Source organism: Lates calcarifer, linkage group LG11, assembly GCF_001640805.2.
Source record: "Lates calcarifer isolate ASB-BC8 linkage group LG11, TLL_Latcal_v3, whole genome shotgun sequence".
In the NCBI taxonomy this organism is placed as follows: domain Eukaryota; kingdom Metazoa; phylum Chordata; class Actinopteri; family Centropomidae; genus Lates; species Lates calcarifer.
The window spans coordinates 6,284,167-6,293,161 of record NC_066843.1 but is presented as its reverse complement, the minus strand read 5'-3'; positions in this window follow the sequence as shown (position 1 = coordinate 6,293,161).

The window sequence follows — 8,995 nt, the reverse complement described above, 5'->3', positions numbered from 1 at the left end:
ACAAAGGTCAAAACATGTCAACAACCAACAACAATTATCAAACAATGAGCACCAAAACAGCAGAAATTAGCAGCCAGCAAATGCAAAGCACACAGATCAAAACACGTGCAACACGTAAATAAAGCAACAGTAGCAGCTTGGAAACAGTAACAGTGGTTAAGCCATGTGAAATTCTCTCAGGTTAAAAACGCACTTTTCGCTTCAATTTCTAAGTCCAAAAACGGACACAGAGTTCCGGGGAAAATGGCAAAAATGAAAAATAGCATCTGTTTTGTTAGCTAGCTTTGAGAGGCATTTAGTTGGAGCACACGACGTTAGCAGAAACAGCAAATATCTGCACCTACCTTGTTGAAGTGAAGACTGTTCTCCTCAGGAAAGAGGCAGGAAAACCAAGCAGAAAGCCAAAACTTTCCAGTTTTGGGTGAAAGTTTGACACACAAACACACATACAGCTAATCCAAACAGCGAAGAGCAAGACGATTATTTCCTCCAAAATGTTTGCAGGTTAGCGACATGTGCAGCAGCAGACCAGGAATGAAGGCATGGCCCTGAGAGCTTTAATATCCCACTTATGTTAAAATGATAGTTCATGTATCATATAGGCTACTATATTATGATATTTTTTTATATAACATCTCTGTTTATGTTGTTGCTGGTCAAGGTGAAGCTAATTTAGTAGTCAACAATATATCATTTTAGTTACTCATTATAGGTTTTCTGTCTAAAGCAAAAAACTAAAGCTGTCAGATAGACGCAGATGAGTAAAAAAAAAAAAAAAAATACAACGTTTCTCTCTGAAATGTAGAATAAAACTAGAGAGTTGCTTAAAATGGAAATACTCAAGTGAAGTAGAAGTACATCTAAATCAGCACTGAGTAAATGTACTTAGTTGCTTTGGACCACTGAGTATGTCATGTGTGAGCTCTCCAGTTGTCTGCATGAACTAGTATGCCTGCTTTTAATGTAATGCTGCACTCACTACTCTCACCAAATCTGTGATTAAAAATTGAAGAATTAGAAATCCAAATCCCAGTTTTTTTATTTGCAAAAAAGAAACAAATCACAGCAGATAAAGAAGAAAGCCAATGAGAAGACAGTAATGTTGAACTCTGTATTTTTGTTGGTGAAATGTTACATGCAGCCTTGAGTATGAGCAGATATAAAACAGAGTGTGTTCAGGAACAGGCTAATAGTGTCTCTGTAATTAACTTTAATCCATTTAAGACTTAATCTGCAGTTCACTGTAAGACTTACAGCAATTTTTAGAAAGAATATTAAAATAATGAACATTAGTTGCAACAGGAAATATTACCTAACCATCCTGGTGAGGTTTTATTTTTAATGATCAGCAGTCATGACAGTTCTAATACAGCAGCCATAAACCTGGTAGATATTGAAGCTTTATTTCATGCACACCCCAAACTTGTTAATTATTTTACATTTTAATTTGGATTTTCTTCCATTTTAAGCTCAGCCCAAAGACACCTCCTTCCCTGCTTTCAGATGAGTTTTAATTGCTCCACTTTCTCCATTTTCAGCAGGTTTCTGGCCAGATTTAATTCTGAATTTAAACCAGATGTCATGTTTACTGTCTAGCATGCTTTATTTGTGAAGTTTGTGAAGATATATAATGAAAAAATACATTTTTGATTCAAAGTGGTGCTGTCCTCCCATGAATGTGTGACAAAATCTAATCATCCTCCAAGAGCTACGAAGGACTCCATATTGACATGACTACAGTTTTATTTCATGTCTTTAATTATATCACAAATTAGCCAGTAACTAAATGCTTCACAGAGAAGACAGATACTTAGAGTTAAAGCCAAGCATTTTGTGAACTTATTGCAAAAAAAAAAAAATGAATACATTTCATTATTGGATTTGGTGTAAAACATAAAAGTCATAATTTGCCACAACCAAAGGAGCAGTGGCATCCTTGAAATAGCAAGAGCTCAAAAATCAGACTCCTCCAGTTTTTATAATCAGATATAACATGGCCATTACCTTCACTGTAATGACTGTACATGGCAGTTATTCAAATCTATCTCTGTAATATGAGGACCGGCGCCTCCTCCACTCGTAAACCTCAGCAGAAATCACATAAAGAAGGAGGACATTTACTATTCTGTTAACTTAAATATGATGAGACTGCTGCGCTGCAGATGAGTTACAGGTTTCATAACTTTACTGAACAGGCTGTGATTTCACACAGGCCCACAGTGGATGTTGGGAAAATGGCTGATAATGAAGTTGTGCAAGGTGTGATGTGCAACGTGCGATGACATTATTGTGTTTCAGTATTGACTTTCTAAATTCACACATCTTCTAAATTTAGAAACTGTGGAGACACACAGTAATCAAGCTGAAACAGATGACCTCAGATCATGTAATTAATGTGCGACCAGTATGACGTATGTAAATGTAATCATCTAAAGCACAACATTTAGCATACAGGTTTAATTACCTGGCAAACATCACAATGGATGTAAAACACTGAAGTGTAGTCCTACTCGCAGATCCAAAACATTTGCTTTCTGTACTGTGATGGACGTATCCACAGCTATGCAATTAAAATAAAAAATATGGTAATATTCATCTAGCCTCACCACACTCAAACATACCAATCTAAAAGGCAGGTTCATGGTTTTACACACTCTCCCATATCGTCATCACAGTCTTTGTTAGGTTTCTTCACAGTCACTTACGTTTCATAAAACACAACCACAGTTTCTTTGGTTTAGAATTCTGTTTATTGCTACATTTTGACTCTGGACTGTCTTCTAAATGAGAAAGTTTATTATCTGTTTAAATAAACTCTATTAATTCACTTTTCTTTGTATTTAAGTTCCCATGTCAGCTGCACTAGTCCATTTCCTGATTTGGCCAAAAGAGGTGGTTAAGGGTGGAGCCCACTTAAATACAGAGGCCCAAGAAATGGACCAGACCATGAGCTGCATCAGGACGGGGGTGGTGGGGTCATGGTGGTGTTCATTTCTATTGAGTTTTGATTATTGTCTATGTTGTTTTCCCCTTTTGTTTCGCCTCACCAGGTAATGTCAGTCAACTAGTTTCACACCTGCTTCAGGTGGAGCACTGTTAAAAGGAGAGCCTTAAAAGGTTGAAGCAGGCTGAATTGGTGCAGTGCAGGAGGCTGAGATTGAGGGAGAGACGTGAAAATAAAATGTTACATGTGACGCCTGATACAAGTGAATGTGCACTAGCATGAACTATGTTGCATTCTTGTTTCAGCTTTCAAACAACAGTCATAGTATGTACGCCATCAGCCATGACTGGTTTCAGTGTTGTGGCTGATGATGAATATACTGGCTGATCAGACTATTTGAAACAAAAGGGGAAAACAACACAGACAATCTCCAAGGTAGAGGTCACCTGCTGATGCAACCTACCTGTAAAAGTTCTAAACATGCCATTCAACACACAAAGCTCCACTCATTTATAGTTTCTGCCAAAGATACATGGGACGAGTGCCTGACTACTGACCTGAGTTAGCTGTTTGATGCCTGTGGCCGTGCCACAGGAAAAGGACAGTCTGTACTTTGAAGAGTTGACTGTCAGTCAACTAGTTTCATACCCGCCTCAGATGGAACATTGTTCAAAGGACAGCCTTAAAAGGTTGAAGCAGGCTGGATTGATGCTGCGCAGGAGGCTGAGATTGAGTGAGAGATGTGAAAATTAAATGTTACATGTGACGCCTGATACAAGTGAACGTACACTGACGTGAAGAATGTTGCATTTTTGTGTCAGCTTTGTGTCATATAACCTCTGTGTCACATTCATATGCCCAGGAGATCTGTCAAAAACATTACTAGATCGTAGTTCATAATGATCATACATAAAATTATTAGCTAAATATATAAAGATATCAGTAAATAGTGCTACGCTCCTATTAGTTCATGCCTTAATACATAATTATTTTGTCATTTATATCACCAGAACTGTCTTGAGTGCAGACTTCAGCCCCGGTTTAGAAATGCAATTAAGGTGATATACAAAATTGCTCAACCAGAGTAGATTTGTTTTTGTCTCCCCCAGTTTAAGACCGGCCTCCCAATGATAGGTTGCTCATCTATGGGCACTGTGATTGTACATCCATTGTGATGATGGAGAAGAAGCCAATTTAAATTTTGTCATGGATAATGCCACCTGATTTTCTGACACAGAATCTCAACAAAATATCTATCAAAGTATCCACATAAATCATCCCCGACAGGGTGTTTAAAAACAAATACTCATTAGAAATCATAAACACAGAATCACACGGTGCCTTGGCTGTGCACTGACTCAGGCTCAGCATCGGCAGACCCACATTTGGCACCAGATCATCAGTTATACCTTTTTCTTCTACTTCTATCAGTGTCCACAATTACATTGATTAATAGTGGCATTTCATTCCATTTTTTTCATAGCCTGCAATTGCTTTCTGCGCGACAATGTAAACAATAAACAGCAGAGCACAAAACAAGACGGACAGCAGTACTGTGTGTGCGTGCGTTTCTGTTTGTGTGTCAAGGTAACTGCATGGGTGGGCTGTTGTAGTCACTGCAATGAGAAAGAACTTTCAGCTACATGACTCACATATTTGGATGAACATCAGGTTATATCTGAATGCTGATGTGCCACTGGCTTGGAGACAGATCCCCCTCCGCTTCATGAAAACAGAGAATTTGACCAAGAATAATCAATGAATCTACTCTGCCATTTCTGAGTTGAAAACACACTGGAGTCCTACAGGGCCAGAAGCAGTACTTGTGCCACTTGTTTTCATTTCACTTTGTTGTTTCCAGTAGATAACCAATAATACATACCTGTTCTCCTGCTGAGCTGATGCGCCTATTTTCTAGTTCGTCCCTGTGGTCGACCTGACATTCATATTGGAATGTGAGACTAAGGCTGTGAGGACACTCAGTAGACAGTTTTCCATGATGAGAATTTGGTTGTTAGTCTCAAGTCTGTCATCGAGGTAAAGGGAATATGAAACAATACAGCAAAGTCTCCCCAGAAATGATTGTATTTTCTCTTTGGACGAGTGTGAAAAGTAGTCCTCCAACTGTTTGTCTCTACTCCCTGTTACCAGCCAACGGAGTGTTTCATGAAATAGGCACAAAAATAACTTGGTTGGTCACAGCCTGAGTTAAAATAAGTACTTTGTTAAGGTTAAAGGACATTCAGTGTGATGGTTACATGTGATTTAAGTTATAGAAGCACGGTATCTGTTTGAAGTGGGAAATGTTAAAGTGCAATGTCCAGTGTTTTGTCAACACATCCGTTCGTCTTGACTTCCTCCCTCTGAGGACTTTGTCGCCATCTAGCTACATAATTACTTTAGCCACCAAAGGGCCTTGTCAGCTGTATGTAATGTTTTGGGGCATTTGCTGAAAAGACTGGTACTGTCTCAGATGACTGCCAGAGACCCCTTTACAAGACATAACTGTGGGTGGTAATAAGCTCCTTCCATAAATGACATATGTGTGGAGGTCAAAGTTACTGAATGGGCAGACATTGTGTTTGATGGTAATACTGGGAGACCATGGTTTGTCTCACACCAACAATTTATGTTGTGTTTTGATATTTGATCGCTGCACAGTCATAATGTTGATGCAATGGTTTCATTTTTAGTTAGCAGCGTATCAGTCAGTTACCACAACACCAGCAACACCATGTTGCCAATGCAGATGCCTCCGGCAATAAATCTGAGCCAGGTCCAACTTTTGCTGCAACACAACATGACAATGCTGCATCAGCTTATCAAATACATGCAACAGCAGTTTTCCTGGTTGAACACTATGTTTCTACTGCTTACCTCCTGATCATCATGACATAAGAGTTGCCACCATGGTAACAAAATCTCACTAGAATAAGTGTGTGTTTTCTTTTCTGAGCCGCAGTTCTTTTCTAATATTTACCCATCATGATAGTCAGCAATTAACCTTTGTTTTTGTTTTTTCTTACTCTAACCTCAAACTTCCAGTTAACAGCAGCATGATATTTTCCTAATCATTTATTAGATTATTGCTGAACCAATTTATTATTGAACATTTGAACATCTCACAGCTGCAGCAGTGGCCTCTGTATGAAACATAACTGTTTGCCGCATTGCTGTAATGTCTTTTCAAATCAGCAATGTAAAAACTGCCCGGCGATGTTTGTTGTTTCGTTCTGCTGAGCCATGACTCATGCTGGCAACTGCCCTGCGAGGAGGCTCAGGTGTGTGTGTGTGTGTGTGTGTGTCTGGTTCAGTGATACAGTCCATGTGTTTAAGTATACAACAAAAAAAGTGCAGAGAAAAGGTCGACGTGCCAGCTGTCATTTCTCGCAGATGTACATTGTATTTTCAATTTTCACTCAACATTGTGTTTTACTTTTTTTTTTTTTAACTTTTGTTTTGTTTCTCATTAGTATATTTCTGCTGCTATTGACTGTGTTTTCCTGAAGTAAATGTGAAGCAAATGTGGCATTATTGACTGAAAAGTCCCATTTCTACACACGGTGGTGGAGCAATTGTATTATCACCATGACTGCAAGCTATATAAACTCTCACTCTTGAGTAATAATGCGTCAAATTAATCAGGCAAATCGTAGTGTTGTGTTTGCTATCAGTGGCCCAGGCTGCAGTGTTTCATCAGCGCGTGGCAAGCTAGTACTTGCTGCTCTCCAGGAAAGCACAGCCGCTGTTTGGAAACAGTTTCTTCATGTCCTGAATGAGGGATTGAATGGGGCTTTAGCAGAGTTCTCAACAATGTAATATAAATTGAGGCTCTGGGTCCCAGGGGATTCTGGCTTCCTCATTCCCACCTCAATTGGTCACATCAGATGAAAAGAAAAGAGCTGAAACTATTCCTTAAACAAACAATCAAGTTGAAGGTACACCACAGACCACAACCCTATTGTTAAAGAACACAGGGCTGAAATACACAAAAATTGTGAAACTGAAAATTGCAACTGCTGTTTCTTTACCATAGGGAATTTATAGGATTCTTTCCCTACAGTATGATGTGTTTTAGTGGTTTAAACATTCTTGCTTTTTAAAAAGGTATCTGTCCATGTGATATTTAACAGTAATTTATTAAATGAAATGACTGACCACCAGTTCAGTGATCCACCATGGTAATGGATGGATCACTAAACAAGTCTACCAGGCACAGGCCAAGACAAAACTGGTCACAAAAAGATGTAAACAACCACAAAGAGATACAAAATGACTATACAGAATGCAACTGCAAGTCTTACTCCAATACAGAAGGGGGTCATGGGTCTTTTACATTTCTGCACCCGGGGTTTCATTGTCTCATAACCTACTCATGCCAGTAGTTACTGAATTTTAACCAAATACCACCTTTTTTGTCATCTAAACATAGAGAATGAAGCCATAAATGAAAAGCATCAGCGTTAAAACTTCTGTCAGTAAGTACCAGCAGCATTATATTTTGCCCAGCTGTAATAATGCTCTGATCTGAAATGGCTCAGTAACTAGGAAGCCTGTCAAAAGGTAAAATATATGCCTCTTATTTATGAAACATCAATAATATGGACGATCTGTCCGCAACTTGCTCCTTTGATTAACTCACTTCATTCGGATCTACTCTCATGGGCTTGTTTCAGTCCCAGCCCCAATCGATGCCCTCTCTGTTTGTTAAACAGTCACATGATCCTGAGTTGTATTTTTAGTACCAGCAACATAATCATTTATTGAATTGCCATGCTGATTCCAGATTATGTGCTAGATTCCTTATGTCTGTGATAAAATGTAAAAACAGCAGCGTCAGGCATACATGATAATGAGAATTATCATGTTTTTCTACCGTCAGACTTCATATATTCAACATTATACAACCAATAATTTACTTGTATTGCATCAGTATCACTTAATTATGTAATGCAAACCTTCATTATTATAGCCCAGTTCCTAGTTTTTAAGCACATACTTCACATACTGTTGAAATCTCAAGCTTTTGGTCTTTGTATTCGTCTCATGAACTACATGTCACTGCAACAGAGAAGAAATAAAGCAGAACAATTACTTTGACAAGCTCTCTTCATTAAACAGAAAATCCACCCTCATCCAGAATTGAGACGTGTTATTCCCATGACTTTCAGATTGAGCTCCCATCATAATGATCCAGTTCTTCTTTGTGTGAATGTGGACCGCTTTTCTTTCATATAGCTGAAACAACAGAGTCGCAAATCTCACGAGGACCGTTAAGCTGCTGCATTGACAGTGATTGTCAGTTACAGTTAATGTGATAGATGGAAGGAGCCAAAGAGCAGCACGACAAGCTTAGAGGAACAGCATGGTTGTGGTTGAGAACAAAAAAATGTCTTCCAACAATGACTATCATGGTTTTTACTCTGAAGTTATATTTTAAAAATAGTTTATATAAATATAATTGTAGTCCACATATGACATTACAGATTGATGCACCAGCAGTGGAACTGGATTAAACTTTTCAGCAGTCTTACCAGACATCAATATTCTGGTCTCCAGCAGTGCGCCGTCAACTCTGTTGGAGCAAACTGACAATAGACTTGCATTGATCATTTATCCAGCCAGACTAACACGGGGCCCCTCTCAGCAGAGGTCAAAATTTTTGCTTCATTAGTCATTTTTTGTTTTCATTAAGACACACTCAAATTTCATCTCCTGTTGAGAAAAACAGCCAATTGTTCCCCATGAACACCAATAAAATGCAGCAAATACTTCCTGACACAGTCAATTTAACACAGGCACATTTTAAAAGGAAAATCAGCCAAAGGACTGCATCTGCTTTTAACTACTGATTAAAAGATTTTCTGGATTTTATCATAACAAAGTGACAAGAATTATTTCTGTTTTTGTGGGGCTAAATTTCACTTATTCATACCTTTTATTTGTTGAGTTAACTATTCAAAACTATTCCTCAATTAATTAATGAATTAAAAAAACATGCTCGACAATGAGTGATTAAAAAACATGGCTACTGTTAGTTCCCAAACAAGT